The sequence below is a fragment of the Mytilus californianus genome, unplaced genomic scaffold (assembly GCF_021869535.1).
Source record: "Mytilus californianus isolate M0D057914Y unplaced genomic scaffold, xbMytCali1.0.p SCAF_5, whole genome shotgun sequence".
In the NCBI taxonomy this organism is placed as follows: Eukaryota; Metazoa; Mollusca; class Bivalvia; order Mytilida; family Mytilidae; genus Mytilus; species Mytilus californianus.
Genome location: NW_026262701.1, coordinates 111,728,663 through 111,746,326, shown reverse-complemented (window position 1 = coordinate 111,746,326; position 17,664 = coordinate 111,728,663). Strand labels below are relative to the sequence as shown.

Genomic DNA, 17,664 nt, shown 5'->3' with positions numbered 1-17,664 from the left:
GAATACTGTTGATTTTCGTATATCTCATTTTGAAAACAATTCTGAAATTAATGATAGGGTCCATGATATACTCATTTCTAGAATAAAAACATATCACTGCCAATACCCAGCTTAAAGCCTCATCAGAACATTTGAATGTCCCGACATGTACTGGTTACCTAAATTACACAAACAACCATTTAAATTCCGTTTCATCTTCGTATCTAGTAAGTGTTTTACTACTAATCTGCCAGTGCTTCTAACTACCTCCCTTACTACTATCAAAGAACTTATTAACTTTTGTAATAAAGCTTATGAAAATAATGGTATTAATTATTTTTGGAGTGTTAAAAATTCATTAGAGGATTTAGATAAAATACGTGCTTTTGATGGTCCTTTTAATTCTGTTGACAGTTATGATTTTTCTACTCTCTACACTACACTTCCACACAATCTTATAAAGAAAAAGTTTTCATATTTAATTAAATGGTCTTTTGAAAAATATCATTGCAACTTTATTTGCTGTAACTCGTTTAAAGCTTTTTTCTATAACGAAAAAGGAAAGTATGCTAGATACACTTACTGGAAATATGAAGATATGATTGAAGCTTTACATTTTCTCCTGGACAACATATATGTAGGTTTCGGCGATAAAATGTATCGACAGGTAGTAGGTATTCCTATGGGCACTAACTGCGCCCCTTTAATAGCAGATTTATTCCTGTATTGCTATGAATCTCAGTTTATGACCAAACTCAGTAAAGACACGTCATTGTTACATTTGGTTGATACATTCATCAATACCTACCGTTATCTTGATGATATTTTTTCGTTAAATAATCCAGAGTTCTCTTGTCAACGTATATTTGTTCCGCCTAACAGAAGTTCCACTGGAAACTTTGTTATAAACAATGTCATAATATCTGTTCCTGTTGGAACAAATATTCTATACCATTTATTCCGTTAGGAACATTTACTGTAATATTTATTCCAGTGGAAATAATATTCCAGAATACTGTTTCCATTTGGAACTTATATTATGTAGGAACTTCTATTCCGTGACACTCTAAATATACTACCGAAATTTACCCAAAGGAACATACTTTAAATAAATCTAACATAAACAGCAGTAGTTGTCCTTTTCTAGATTGAAACATTTCAATTTTTAAAGGGAAACTCCATACTAAAATTTACGACAAAAGAGACGATTTTTCATTCCCTATTGTTAATTTTCCCTTTTTAGACGGCGATGTTCCTTTGGCTCCATCATACGGTGTTTATATATCCCAACTCATTCAATATGCCCGTGTGTGTAGTGATGTCATAGATTTTAACGAACGTAATCAATGCATCACTGGTAAATTATTAAGTCAGGGATTTCGTTACCATAATTTGCTTAAAACTTTTACTAAATTCTTTCATAGATACAAAGATTTGATTAGTAAATTTGGCTGTACCTGTAGAAAACTTATTAAAAACGGTATTTCACATCCTAAATTTTACGGCAATATTGTACTAAAAGCGCGGAAATCACTATACGATCCGTGTAAACTCATTGAACCTTTAAACAAACTTATTAGTAAAGGTTATCTTACTAATGTTGTAATTAGATCTTTGAATATAGTTTAAATTGGCACAAATATCGATTTTGTCATCAGCAGATTAAAACATAATTAAATTTGTATTCTTTTCAAACGTTTTTTGTTTTGGATGTATAAATACACATCCACGTTCATTTTCTATATAGAGATTACTCTATCTATATATTACATTATACATATTTATTAACATGTTAACTCCTAACTATCCTACTGCCTGTCGATACTTTTATTTTGGTATTGCACAAGTCATGTCTTCTTTGACTGTCCATGACGTTAAAACACTAAATCCCTGAGATGTGTTTTAGCTGATTATAGTTTCTGATGCATGATTTTTTATTATCAATTGTTTTTGGCTTTTAACTAGCTTTCAGTAACTGCGAGTACTCTCAAATCGTACTTTCGTGTTAATTTGACCTGTTGATACAATTTGTAATGTATTTTTGTTATTAAATGTTTACGTATTCAGTGTTATATCTAGTCTCACTATTTTTAATATATACCACCTTTGATAAGTGTTTAGTATGACGATAAATTTTCATTTTTGTTCTCGTACTAGGAACAACATAATTATTTATTTTGTAAAAATTATTTCCGTACTCCATGTATACCTTACAACAAAGTTACTTTTATTTACCTGTGTACGTTATTTTATTTGGCGGCATTTTGTCCAAGGTTATGGTTGTCTTTCTGATATTGTTAAACATCTAACCCCCTTGTTTTATTAATTTTCTATTTACATTGTGTCATAGATTAAATGTATTCGTTCAGTGTATGTTCACTTGTTTTTGTTAATATGTCTTTTGATTGAGTTAAGCCATTTCAATTGATATTTTATAATGTGTCTTTCTATGTTGTGATGTTACACTATTGTTTCAGGTAGGTTGAATGTTGGCGCCTATTAAAACGTTTAAACCCGCTGCATTTGTTTGCACCTGTCCTAAGTCAGGAACCTGATGTTCAGTGGTTGTCGTTTGTTGATGTGGTTCATAAGTGTTTCTCGTTTCTCGTTTTTTATATAGATTAGAGCGTTGGTTTTCCTGTTTGAATTGGTTTACACTAGTCATTTTTGGGCACATTATAGCTTGCTGTTCGGTGTGAGTCAAGGTTCCGTGTTGAAGGCCATACTTTTACCTATAATGGTTTACTTTTACAAATTGTGACTTGGATGGAGAGATCTCTCATTGGCACTCATATTCATCTTCTTATATCTATGAATTACAATTTTAAATTGTACGTTGATTTTAATTGAAATGAGGTATATCAAATTACAAGTCACGTGTCATAGCTGTCAAATAGTGATAAGTTTATCTCAGTAACAGTGCAACCAATCAAACAAAGAGAAAACAGTATCACCAATACAAGTGATAAGCATATCCTGTTTTATAACAGATGTCCAATTTTTAACTGATAATCTGGTTCTTGAATTGTTCAAATTTATTAATGGCATTTCACTGAAATTATCTTAGATTATTACGTCAACATAACGATTAATGTCATGTTTGATGAACGAGCAGACGTGGAACACAATACGGGGTAGACGTTTGTCGTTAAAGATAACAATATTTCCATTTCCATACAATAGATATGCATGTGAACATGTCTGCCACGTACATAATAAATCATTGATAAATACAACAAATTTCAAAGATGTCAATCAACACCATTGGAAAACATTGAATACAATTAAAACATGAGGGGAAGGATTTAAGACCTTTCAGTAATCGTCAAGATGAAGAACAGCAACATTCTGCTGTGTTTTTATATCTGGTTATTTCTTTTTTGCATTTATAGTAGAGAGTAGAAACGGGGAATGTGTCAAAGATACAACAACCTGACCAAAAGAGCAGAAAACAACCCAGGCCATCAATGGGTTTCAACGCAACGAGAAAATCCCACACCCAGAGGCGGGCTTCAGTTGGCTCCTAAACAATTATAATGTATCTAGTCCAGCGAAATGAACGCATGATTCTGACTAGTGTGATAATCTTATCCTACTCTTATTGCAGAATGATCTCGCTTTGTTTGGGGTTTATTCGATTCCATCAAGGCGTTTCTATTTCAAGGTATTGGCCAAATTGAAATACGAGTTTTGAACATCGTAAACTATGTTTGCCCCTTATTTCTTGATAATTCAATTCTAAAATCTTAATAAATATGCAAAAAGCATTGTAATTTCGATTTTGTAATTTTTACAATCTAAGTAATTAAAGTGGTTGGTTACTCGACATATAGCATAAGCAACGTATATTGGGGTAGAGTTTATACTTTTCCAGTATATCATACGTGTACAAGTAACGCTTGTTTTGAAAGTTTTTTCTGCAATCTATCGTTCATATTAAGTAAAGCAACTAGTAAATTGAACGCCTTTGTCGTCATTTCCTAGGATAATTGCGGTATGTTCTTATAGTACATTTACATATTATAATACCTTCGTCGCTTACTTGAATACAATATCTGTTGATTATTCAACAATGTCGATGGTTGTGTGTGATATGCATTTTTTAAAGACTACTGTTATATTCTAATTGTACATGGGTTGCTTTGAGAATCATATTCATCGTTACATTAACATTTTTCATTACTTTGAAACCATTCCGGAGAATGAAGAACAGTCTTGATTTTTATTTGAACTTTTTGAAACACTTTTTACTTTAAAAAGGCATACACCTAAATATTTCGATGACACAATTGCTAATAGAAGACATGTGTATTTGTATAGAAAATTTTCCAAAATCAATACCTTCATCAAGGCTCTGTGATTTCCAATTACATCTTTGAAGCATTAGTGAGTTTTGCTTTTTCATTAAAGCGAGGAAATTGACAAGAAAATGACAGATACAATGGATTTATGTAATCAATCCACACTCTGTATACTTTTTAATGAATATGTTCAAGATGTTCATTTTTCAGTCCACTTCGACTTGTTTAAATGTATATGACCTGGTTTGCAGAACATTGTTAATTGTGTACACGTGTAAACATAGCTTGTATGAGTTTGTAATCTGTAGGTCTCTTCTCTAATCAAGTAATCTTACTAAAATAATGATCAACTACCTTTTTTTAAGTTACTAGTTTTTATTTTTGTTTATTTGTTTTTGTGATTCTTTTCTTCTCTCTTTTTAGGGGGGGGGGGGGGGGGGGGGTCGTTTAGAAGAAGTGTGCTCTTATAGTTGTTTATAATTCCGTTATATTGACAAATTTGATGTGCAACGCAAACAGACGTAATTGGTTAATGTGACGTGACAATAATTGTGATCCAGCTGGCAAAACGGTATAAACATAAATCACAAACATACAACACAACTGACTAAAATATTCAAATAAATATACAAGTAAATCTAACAAAGTCATACACGTGAGAGGTTTAGCTAGCTTTAAAACCAGATTTAACCTACTACAATTGCTTGGGAAATGCCTGTACCAAGTCAGGAATATGACAGTTGTTAATACATTTGTTCTAGTTTTTGTCTTGTTTGTCGATTATGTTTGTCTTTTTCAGCATTGTTTCTATCTTCTCACCTCTGTTACCGTTTACTGTGGACATATGTCTTCATTTTTAATTCTGTCGATACATGTATGTTATGATATCGTTATTGTGTTTGATTTTGTAAATCTTATTTAAATCTTAAACAAGAGTTTGCGCATGGAAATTTCTTCATGTATTATAAATGGATGCAAAATTTTCCCTTTTAGTCTGGTATCTTCAATGAGTTTATCCATTACAGTTACAGAGCTTGTCTTCCGTGCGGTGTAGAGGCCGTAACAGGTTATACGTACCATGCTTAAGGTGTATGGGTTTACAATTTATAGTGTTGGTCTATTCATTCTTGAGAAAATTCTAGGTGTGCTACATCATTTACCCTTTTTTGTTTTGTTATTGAAATTGTTATGCAGTTCCTAAAATTATATTCCCCATTCATATGTAATTTCCTTGCAAGTTATCTTATTAGACATATTTACAGTATCTTGATATGAGCTGTGGTTGTCTTAATGTATGTATTGCATGTTTTAAAAGAGATTGTCGGAAATTTATGATAGTATTTGTTAGATTTGTGAATTCTAATTCAGACATAATTTATGATTTGTTGATATTATCCTGCAGCTTAATTCAGCAATCCACGAATAACGCGTGATCGATGTTTAGCAAAGAATTCCGTAATAGTTATCTCATGAGGACGCGGTGTGTCAGTGTAAGATCACCCCGATGGCCGGAGGCCAGAGGGTGATCTTACACTGACACACCAAGTCCGAATGGGATAACTATTTTCATCCCAGCTGTTCTAGATTAGATAAAAACCCATTTACGATTAATAAAATCTAGTTTAGAACGACACACAATCATTTTAATATACTTTATATATTACTATATATAAATAACACATAGCTGAGAGGGTGATAGAGCAGATTGTTACCCCGAGAAAACATCGTCAACTGAGGCGAAGCCAAGGTTGACAATGTCTTTTCGAGGGGTAACAATCTGCTCTATCACCCTCTCTGAAATGTGTTATTTAATTTGTTATACTGAATGTTCTGTTATAACTGTCTATTTAATTTCAATTTTCAAATTCAAAGTAATAAACTTTGTCGTCTTGTACATAACAATCATCCGTATTTATTAAAGCGCACACTTGAGCAAGTGTCTCCGTGAAGGGTAATAGAGTATTTGCCATAGGATAGAGTATATTGTCTCCCTCGTATTAACCAATCAAAATCTGGCATTTTGATGAAGTATAATAATATAGTATATACCCTTTATGAACCCGGAACACAATTTTTGAATATGTTAAATTAACAGAGAGTTTGTATCCAATCGTCCTGGTGTAGGGATATGACTCGTGGTCTATGTGCTAAAGGTCTTGAGTTCGATTCCCAGCATAGATACTGGATTGTTTCTACCCAAATTTTGATAGCAAGTCTTTTCCGTATAAATTTTTCTAAGTTTAATTGTGGATTTGACATTCCCACCAAAATGTTACAGAACAAAGGAAAGCATGAAGAACAAAGAAACTCAAGCTAGGTTGATCTGGCTGGGGTGATCCGGCTCAGATCACCCCTGGTAGAACAAAGGAGCTGGGATATAAGCTCAAATCGCTCTAGGGGACGTCTTGAACTAATATGCGAGATGAGAGTTCTCTCACTTTTCCTTTGATTATATATCATGAATTAATGCACCATACCATCCCTTTTCATTTGTTCGAAGTCATTTTTGCCATGATACTAATGATTTTTTGACATTGCATAACTATAGATTTCACAACGAGTGAGAATTGGATATCACTTGATATCAAATAGAGTTATTTAATTTCATTATAATAATAAACGAGTCTATGGCGAGTTTATTATTACTATTCAAATTAAATAACAGTATTTTTTCACGCTATATATACGTGGAGAGGTCAATTAAGTTATCCATTTTGTTAGCAGAGCATAACTACATCTGCTTTTTAAGACTTGCCCTTGTTCTGCTAGTCAATATTTATCCTGACCATTGCTTAGGAATGGGGAATATAATTCTGGGGGGAGTGCACAACAATTTCAATAACAAACTGGCCGAAAAAGATTAAATGATGTAAACAGGTTTGTTCAGGCTAGGTTCAAGGATTTCGCTGAACAGACATTGCTTTAACGTTGTTATATATATGATAGCTGTATTCATTCTATTATGTCAGATTAAGTAGGAAATTTTTACATCAGAATTTACTCTGTAAACACTGATTGGAATTTCTTTTTGTGAAAAAAAAACATCGTTATCAAAATAATTATTAACGAATTTAGCAAACATAGTTATTGATATATTCCTATAGTATGAAAGCAGGAAAACTTATTTATTCATCGACTAACTACATGCCTATTCTGTTGTGAGGATAATCCGAAGCATTGGGAGAATTGAATTTATTTGACTGTATAGTAATAGCACTGATGAAAAAGCCTCCTTCATCGTACTTTCAAAGAACTGTCCTAGATTTCAATCAAGGAAATAAGATAATTCTCTTGACGTATTTTATCCCATTTCCAATTTTATCCTGTCTTTTTAATAGCTTTTCCCCCCAAGGAATATTACTGAAATGTCTTCCCTTTTCAAATGTTCAGGCGATGACATCTAATGTTAGTAATCGCTACTTTTGACTTTGTATGTACCTTTAAGCTTGAAAATTGTGAATACTACACCTTGAACTAATCAGTACTGCGTATTATTGGGATTTAATTTTTTATGCATTATTTTGAAAGATCTATGAACTCGCCTAAAACGTTTAGTTTTGGTGCGCATTTGATTTTTCCATATCCCATCAAATTACATATGTCCTAATGCTGGTAAAACGTATTTCTGTTTTTTCTTAATGGAATTTTTGGAGCAAAATATTAACTGACGTTTTAAAAATTCCCAATTTTGAAAACTTCAAAATCTCAACAATAACACTAGCTATAAGAAGATGTGGTATGAGTGCCAATGAGACAATTCTCCATCTAAGTCACAATTTGTAAAAGTAAACCATTATACAGGTCAAAGTACGGCCTTCAACACGGAGCCTTGGCTCACACCGAACAGCAAGCTATAAAGAGCCCCAAAAATGACTGTAAAACAATTCAAACAGGAAAACCAGCGGTCTAATCTATACAAAAAAAAGAGAAACGAGAAACACTTATGAACCATATCAACAAACGACAACCACTGAACATCAGGTTCCTGACTTACTATTTATATATATATATATGTGCACAAGTACTTTTTTGTATATTATTTTGGACGGAATATTGATCAGCTCATTTAAATTCTATGTTTGATGGCTTCTAGGAATAACACGTTTTACCTACTTTTAAGTATAAATTATTAGCTTCTGAATATTTTACTGGTAACGATCGTATTCGGGAAAACCAGTTAAACAGTCCTATAAGCATCTGAACATTAATTTGCAACAATAGTTTCATTACAAGAATTTTTTTAATTAGACCAGTTATTGTGGTGAGGTAGTTTTCACCAATGGGTCAGAAAGATAATACTACTTTTTTGAAACAATCCATTTAACGTAAAATATAATTTTTAAAAGCAGAATTTGATTTTAACATAAGCCTAGTGCCCGTAACGGTCAAATGTTTGAAGTGAGAGAATTATGCTACGGATAAAATTGACTTTGTGTAGAAATTCGGCTTTTCAAGAATAGAACTAGGAATAAGTTTGATTGGCTGATTATTTGCCAAATATTCCGGGACAACTTCTCGCTTTAAGTTAACTTCAAGCAATCAAATACATAGTCCGCTTTCTAAATTAACTTTTTATACAGCAGGTTATGAAAACGCTGCCTCATATATGCAAACAGCTTCTGTTTGACTTCATACAGGAGCTTCTAAGAAAGAAGGAAAAAGAAACTAGCAATATCCTTTAACTCCACGTTCCGCTATATAGATGATGTACTCTAAATAAATATTGCAAATGCTGGTGACTATATTGAACGCACCTATCCCATCGATCGGAAGCGCATGCATGTGGAGTATATATCTTCCAGTTGATACGACATTCCAGAGCTTGCCTTCCTTGATACAGGGCTGCTGCGTACAAGGAAAAAGTAAATTAACTAAAAATACCAAACTCCAAGGAAAATTCATAACGGACAGTATAAAATGGCGAAATCAAAAGCTCAAACAAATCAAACGAATGGAAAACAACTGTCATATTACTGACTTGGTACAGGCATTTCCTTATGTAGCACATTATTTTTTGATAGAGGGCAGCTGCTTACAAGGTGCAACATGTGGAGCAGGATAAACTTACATTTCGGTTTTTGATGGGGTTCGTGTTTCTCAGTCTTTAGTCTTCTCTGTTGTGTTTTGTATACTAATTGTCATTTGATCGTTTTTCAAATTGTGTCATGACCTTGTCAGTTTATTTTCGACTTATGAGTTTGAATGTTCCTTTTTTATCTTTCGCCTCTCTTTTACCAATTGTCGTAATCACAATCCCGTACTCTTTTTCTCGGTCGTGACCAAATAATACTTATCATGATCAACACGCGGAGCACCTGAGAAAACCGTTTTTTTTTGTGGGGTTATGTGCTCAACCATAAGTTGTCTTCAAGTGTTTTGTAGATTTTTTTTTGTCTTTTCGTCTTTTTCTCGTGGTGTTTTCGGTTTCTCTTCGAATTATGAATTTGTATTGCCCCTTTGGTATCAGCCACCTTTTTTATGACTGTTTGCATATGAATATTTTTGTTATTTCCTTTGACAGTGAAACTATTGCAATTCTGCTAGTATTTGTCATTTATGTGCAACCATGCATTCGTAAAAGTAATAATTAATCTGATTAATTTAATCCAATGGACAAATATCTACAAAAGACCAAAGAAAAATGATAAAATCAACTACAGGTCCCTTACGGATCCCTTCAAAACTTATATGGCAAAGTATGACAGCGAAATCGATCGAGGACACTGAATGGCTATATGATTGCGACTTATGAAAAATAAGTGTAACAAAAAAAAAAACAGAACCCCAAGGTAGATTCAACAAGCGAAAGTTCATAAAAAATGTTATCAACCCAAGGAACGATTGAAAAACAACTGTCATATTTCTGACTTGGTATAGATATTTTCCGAAGAAAATGGTGGATTAAACCTGGTTTTATAGCTAGCTAAACCTCCCACTTGTAAGACAGTTGTTTATAGTTCCGTTATATTGACGTCATTGGGTGAGCAAGCCAAACAGACATACTAGTTTAATGTTACAATTATTGGGATCCAGCAGCCAAAACTGTGTAACATACATCACAGACATCCAACACAACTCACTAAAAAAATTCAAACAAACATACAAATAAATCAAAAAAAGACGCAAACAAAAAAGTTCAAAATATACATATGCGACAAAGATATTCCGCCATCGTTAACTAAGTCATGTAAAGTATAGTGTTTGTTACACCTTAGGGAAAGTGTGAACTTTGCCATTTAGAATTCTTTTTTCGGTACTTCCTTGTAAGCAAAAACAATATCTATACATGACTGAATTAATTTCAGGTAGAGTGTACTCTAAAACGGGAAACTGAATCAATATCCGTAATTATTTAAGATCTGTTACAATACCAGTTTTTTGTTCTATCCGCGATATGATCTTGTAATTTTACCCGTCAATTTATATTCAGATAAGTTTTTATTACATCAAATTTCAAGTGTTTGTGGCGTACATTTCAGATGTCGATAATTAGCTTGATTGTGATAAAGAATTCATTAATAAAGTTACCTAGTTTATTAACCTATTATTTACTAACATCAGTGAGTACCTAAGTTTGGAAATGAATAGGTGCAAGTGTAGGTGTTTTGCGTACATTTAAATCAGAAAATTTGATTTTGCGAGGTTTGATTACCGGAAGTGGGTCGATGCCACAGCTGGTGGAGTTTTTATTCCCCGAGGGTATCACCAGCCCAGTAGTCAGCACTTCTGTGTTGACATGAATCATCATTGATATGGTCATAATTATAAATTAACTGTTTACAAAACTTTACATCTTTGAAATACTTTAGGCTTTTCTACCTCAGGAATAGATTACCTTAGATGTATTTGGCAAAACTTTTAGGAATTTTTGGTCCTCAATGCTCTTCAACTTCGTACTTTATTTGGCCTTTTAACTGTTTTTGAATCGAGCGTCACTGATGAGTCTTTTGTAGACGAAACGCGCGTCTGGCGCAAATACAAAATTTCAATCCTGGTATCTATGATGTTGTTCTATGAAACAGAGAGCTCTTACAACATTAGAAATACGATTTTGAAAGTCCCTTTGAATTGCAAGTACTTTTAATACTTAAGATTCCGATAATACATCATTATTCAATGAATTTAATAAAGGAAAACATTTTGACGAAAAGAGGGTTTCAACGGCGGCAGTGAAAAGTCAGAAAATGCACTGAAAGCATATGTTTTGCCATAAGATGGGTAGCGTGCCAGATCACACGGATCCTTCATAGTTAATTGTCTTCAAATCAATAGCAACAATACAACATAACTTTTATGTACTAACATCATAAACGATTCTGGCTTTACACTTATATGTCATACAAAGTTTATGACAATAATACAATAACACTTATATGCACTATTGATACTTTATAACAGACACCCATAATAAACTTATAAATCGTTATCAACACTCATATTACTTCATAGACTGAAGGTATTTTTAAGAAATGTTTAATACCCGTTATCATAAATCTTAAATTTCACGGATACATAGAGATTACTTTCATTTTATCATTATTTTCCTCTAACAATTTTAAAACGATAAAAGAATGGCGGACACTTAACGAACTTGTAAATCTTAGAATTAACAAACTGATCCGACCGATGTGAAAATTAATCTGCGCATGTTCGGCGGCAAACATTTCAAACATACACGTGTTTAAAATCATTGGATGGGATACGACAAGTAAAAAAAGACATAGATTCTGCCGTTTTGGCATCATTCTTCTCAATTGATTAATCCTTTTCTTTGCTGCAAATTCCGCATCTTCAAACGAATTGACCTGTCTTTTTTTAAGTGATAGTCTTTTTTCATTTCCTTGTTTCTTGACGTGTGAATCAAAACGATACATAATAACTGCATACGTAATTTAAATGACCAAACTATTTCCTACATGATTTTGCATTGTGTTAATTTCAACGCAAGATGCACATGTATCATATTCTATTTCGATCGTTTGTTTACAAAATGTTAAATTATTAGTACAGAGCTCGATCTTGCTTGTGCAAATGTAAACGCAAACTGGCCTTTTTAGGATCGATTCAAATAAAGATCAGTTCAATTTCGTACAAGTGTAAACGGTGTCTAAGTTGATGTAAATAAAGGCAACAGTAGTATACCGCTGTTCGAAACTCATAAATCGATAGAGATAAAAACAAATCCGGGTTACAAACTAAAACTGAGGGAAACGCATCAAATATAAGAGGAGAACAACGACACAACAAAAAACAACAACATTAAAATGTAACACACACAGAAACGAACTATAATAAAACAATGGCCATTTTCCTGACTTGGTACAGGACATTTTAAGAAAAATGTAAATGTAAATCGGTTGTTCATAAATCTGCTTGCATTTTGATTCAAAATCAGTATTTTTGTAAGTATATCAAATTAGAGGCAACAGTAGTTTACTTATGTTTAAATCCCGAAGATACAACTCAAGGCAAAAGCAAAAACTCGTGAATCGCATAAACTTCAATAGAAGCGAAACCGTGTACGTCGACAGGGTAAACGTCTCCTGCTATGGATGCATCACCCGTCATGGAAATCAATACTCAGTCAAAATAACACCTAGGACACAATCAGTAAATTTACAGATCAGACTACTATTATGGTATCTAAAGATCCAATACCATGAAAACATATCGATAGTGAGTTTAGACACAAACAGATCAGTCAACGAATTCTTGATGGTGACCGTAAAACTTATGTAGTGTCGATTTCAGTCATTTTTCCTCATAATTCTATTGGAGCTGTTTATAAAGTCCATATATTGTAAACATGATTGAGAGTAACGTATTAATTGAGATATGTATACTCCAAATGATGGTGCAGATGTTATGTTACTGCTGAAAATGGGAAGTTGACAATTGGAAATTTGAAAGGATCACCTCACTCATATATTCTAGTTAAAATCGTGCATTGGTGTCAATATCGATGAAAAGAACAAGATATTAAGCAGACTTTCTTGTTCCGGTAGTATCCATAATCTGGGTTTATATGAGACAAAAATAAATTTTTTATGTGTTTGAGTGACGGGGCATCATCAATATATCTGAAATTGAAATAAAAAAAACTTTTCAGTATGCTTTTTTTTCTTTGAGAAGGATCTGTATGCATTCTGCTACATCAAGTTGGCCAGTAGGTGTGCCCGTATGAACCCGTTGGAATACCGACGGTCTATTCAAATCTTCATTCCCCAGAATAAAAAAAAATATGATATCGATGAAAGCATCCAGCATTTTTATGATATCATTTCCGATTTATTTGTTGTTAGAATCGGAGCAGTTCTTAACAAATTAAGATTTTCATGAACAACAACTTGGAAGTGTATCTCCGATTCCCATTTTGTAGAAAAAGCGTGCTTTATTAGACTATCTCGTTGGTCTTTTAATTAAGCTTGGGAAATATCAGTGTGGAGCGTAGAAAAATTAATTTTTGTTTTACTGCAAAATTGTAAAGAATAAGATTTTTGAGTAGATCGAAGTAAATAAAAAAATAAAATACGATTTGTATTTGTTTCAAACGTTTATAAAAGGGACATATAGTAACTGTATTTCACTATTAGCTGTCAATTTCGTTCCATTTCGTCAAAATAAGGTAAAAAAACATAGCTGATGTATTTATATTAACTTGCAAGTCAACAATTCAACCTCATTTGAAACTGTATTCATTTAATCTTGAATTTGAACTTTAGTAGAGACGGGTTGCGCATTTGTTTAGCATGTAGTAAGCGTGTTCATTCTTTAATAATAAAAGAATGTCAACATTGAAAAGCCACTAGGAATAACCATTTACTTGACTGATCAAGCACACAAAGGCATTCTTATCTATATATATTCATGTTTATATGACCATCGTAATTCTTCGGAGGTCATCCCGATGAAATTTAGTCTAAAGTAAGCACACATATATTGCTGATACATTATAACGAGTCCATGCATTATTAACTGTACTTTTTGTACTTTTTGTAAAATTGAGAATGGAAATGGGGAATATGTCAAAGAGACAACAACCCGACCAAAAAGCAGACAACTGTAGTTTGGATATACGTTTAAGTATGTTATAAAAACGATATAAGAATTTGGATCAAATTGGTGAATATGGATTTGACAGCTTAAATCGATAAGTGGAAAATAACATACATGTACTGGGATCTAGGACAGTGTCAGTGACAATAAACCAGAAACCGAATAAGGATTGGAAGAATGGAGCACCTGATTTGGACTCTCGAAAATGATAGTCGTTACTTTAATCAAACAAGTGAGGGGATTATTAAATAAAACCCGAAATATCAGATAGAAATTGTTACTGTTGGTTAGTGAAGGACGAACATTTGCAAAATTGGGAAATCACTCAAATAACCTATTCAGTTGATGTAAAATGGCTTTTAAATTTAAGTAGGTGACCTTGATGCGACCCAATGCAGTTGTTCATTTGTAATTTAACGTAATCAAACAAACAGGTAACGCTACGCCCTGTGCCACAATAATACTGCGAATATAAAAATAAGGTGGTACGATTGTCAATGAGACAACTATCCAAGGGACGTGGATGTAAGCAAGTTTTGTATGTACCAACAATAAAACAACAATGTAAAAATGTAGAAAAAGTTTTAGATTTGAATATTGTAATCGCTTTTATACATTATTTGTACTATGATTTAAAATGATAACTTTAATTAATAGAATTTAAAAATGTTCAGTAAAACTATATTAAATTTTTGTGTTGCTATCTCTCTCCTGCATGTCTATCAACAATTCATATTTCAGTTACATTTGTATCTAATCAAGGGAATTGTAAGGTGTCGGTTATATCACCATGAAAAAGATAAAGCTAACGTACAGCGTGTTTACGCATCCTTGCTTTTCAAATGCATATGTTTGAGCTTTACTGATAAAAGTAAATACAGAAAAGCTCGTCGGACGCACAAAATTTATAAAGTATTTATTTCATCTACAGACGATTATGACATTCATGAAAAATATTTTTAAAACTCATATTAATAGTATTGCTTAGATATCGTTTGAAACAATTTAGATAACTTATCAGAAAGACGGAATAGTTAGTCATTCAACATTCAGATGAAGGATAGAGAATTGCCGACATATATGATGACTCTTAAATAGCTTACTTCATAAAATTATTATCTATTTATCTTTTGAATTAGACTGCAATTTTGTGCAATCATTCTTATATAAATTGATCAAGGAAATAGATTCGGTTTTTACAAGAGTAGTCTGATAACAAATTATATAAGCTAGTTTACGATATGCCTGAAGGAAAGTCATTTCTCTCAACATTTGTAAGGAACCATTATTTTTCAACTGTAGTATATACCACAGCATTTTATTTTTCAATATAATTATTATTCAAACGAATTTTTTAAAACCGTTATTATCTAAAACATTAGCTTAATAGCAGATGCTTTCCGGTTAGTAGTATAAAAATACAGTTCAAACTCATGAAAAAAAATCGTCCGAAGTATCAATATGAACCATATAAATAGAAGTAAAATAATGATATATCTGATACAGAGGCTTCGTGTTTACCTACTGTCGGAGTCTAACCAGAGCTTTTTCTTGCATATTGAGCAAGAGAGTGGTTTGTTTAGTTTATAAAATATTGGCAAATTAGGGGGATGACAATCAACAGTTGCTCACCCAATTTTGTCAAAATAACGGAACTATAAACAATTGTCATAGAATTGGGAGGTTAAGCTAGCTTTAAAACCAGGTTTAACTTACCATTGTCTTCGGAATATCCTGTACCAAAGTGAAGAATATGGCAGTTTTTTTTCACTTGTTCTGTTGGTTGCAGCATTTTATGTTTTCAGTTTTCATGGACTTTCCCTTTTTTAAAATTAGCCTTGAAGTTCGGTATTTTTGTTATATGTTTTTGTTATACTCCCTACTTCAATATTTAACCTATTTTACGAATACCAATTTTGATAAGACAATCTTTATCCATTTAAACTACAAACATTATTCTTTTATCAAAATATAATTATCACATTGGAGTTATACACCTCTGCTAGTATATCTATTTATGGCTTAATTGTTAAAACTTTCAAATAACCCTAAAAATGTTAAACTTGTCCACAAAAATCCTGATACGGGAAACATAAAATCCAAAAGTATCTTTAACTTGATTGTAATCGTTGGGTATAAAAAAACAAATAACTAGACTAAATACTACAAAGATTAAATGGTATGAAAGACCGTGAGATCATATTGTCATTTACACAATGATATATCCCCTACCATACAATCTACATATGAAGCTGTGAAACGTTATAATACGATATTTTGAAACGTGTTAATGCATTTGCCAACACATTGGATCGGTAATTAGATGTTACAAGAATAATATTATACAATCCAATATAAATCGATGTAAACCATTTAAAACAACAAATTAAATTCCAACTTACCTTTTCAGAATTCCAATGAAAATCTAACTCCTTCTGATGAAATAATCAAATCACAACATTACAGTTTTTGTAACTCAAATTATACAAACGGCACAATTAAAACTTGTTTTGATATAGTCATTATTAAATTCAACGGAGGTTGATGAAGTCGAAGTCAAATATGGAAATATGGAATACAAAGATTCAAAGGTTAGATCTGACACGTGACATAAACAATCATTTAGGTCGATTTATAGACAAAACTTGAATTTAAAAACATTCGTCTATATAGCAGTTGAAAACACCGAATAAATCAAGGGTATAATAATATGTGCATTATCAATATTTAAACTGGAGGTAATTCAATTGTGGCTTCTCTTCCCTAAAATGTATGCAGTAGACGTTCACAGTTCATTGAGAATGCTTCAAAACTGTTTACAAACTTTACTTTGAATGATGAAAAAAGGCTTTTAAAAATAATGAATAAAATATACAAATTTGAGTAAATATCATACATAAGAATATATTACGTTGCAGACAGAGTCATGTCCAATACTGCAAGTCAAATTTAAGTAACGGCATATCGCAGAATAATCATATGACAATATGTGAGCTATAATGAAATAAAACTTCCCCTTTAAACATGTTGCAGGTAAATATAAACACATTGTCATATGGGTTTGAACGAGTCTTTAACTTTGAACCTAAAAATAAGGATGCTTTAATCACAATAACGTCTTATTTTACATATGTGATGTCAACTTTTTCTTTTCATCGGTTTTTTTTTATCGATGATTTCAGACTTTCTTCTTTTTGATATTTTCTCTTTTGTTGGCTCTTGCTTGCTTTCTAATGGATAGTTATGGGAATAAAACGACTTGTGAAATTACTTGAAAAAAACATTGTATGAAAGGGAAAGCAGTTCCTGTTTCACAAATATCTTGTTT

General features: G+C 32.3%; 1 protein-coding gene across 1 annotated transcript in view; it reads right to left on the bottom strand.

The window, feature by feature from the left end:
* LOC127700656 (dopamine D2-like receptor) overlaps positions 1–16,879 on the bottom strand; it is a 218,537-nt gene extending 201,658 nt beyond the window's left edge. The window contains exon 1 of the mRNA XM_052204221.1: positions 16,739–16,879. The gene's annotated coding sequence lies outside the window, so the exon portion shown is untranslated. The remainder of the gene's footprint in view (positions 1–16,738) is intronic.
* Between the last annotated feature and the right edge of the window lie 785 nt (positions 16,880–17,664).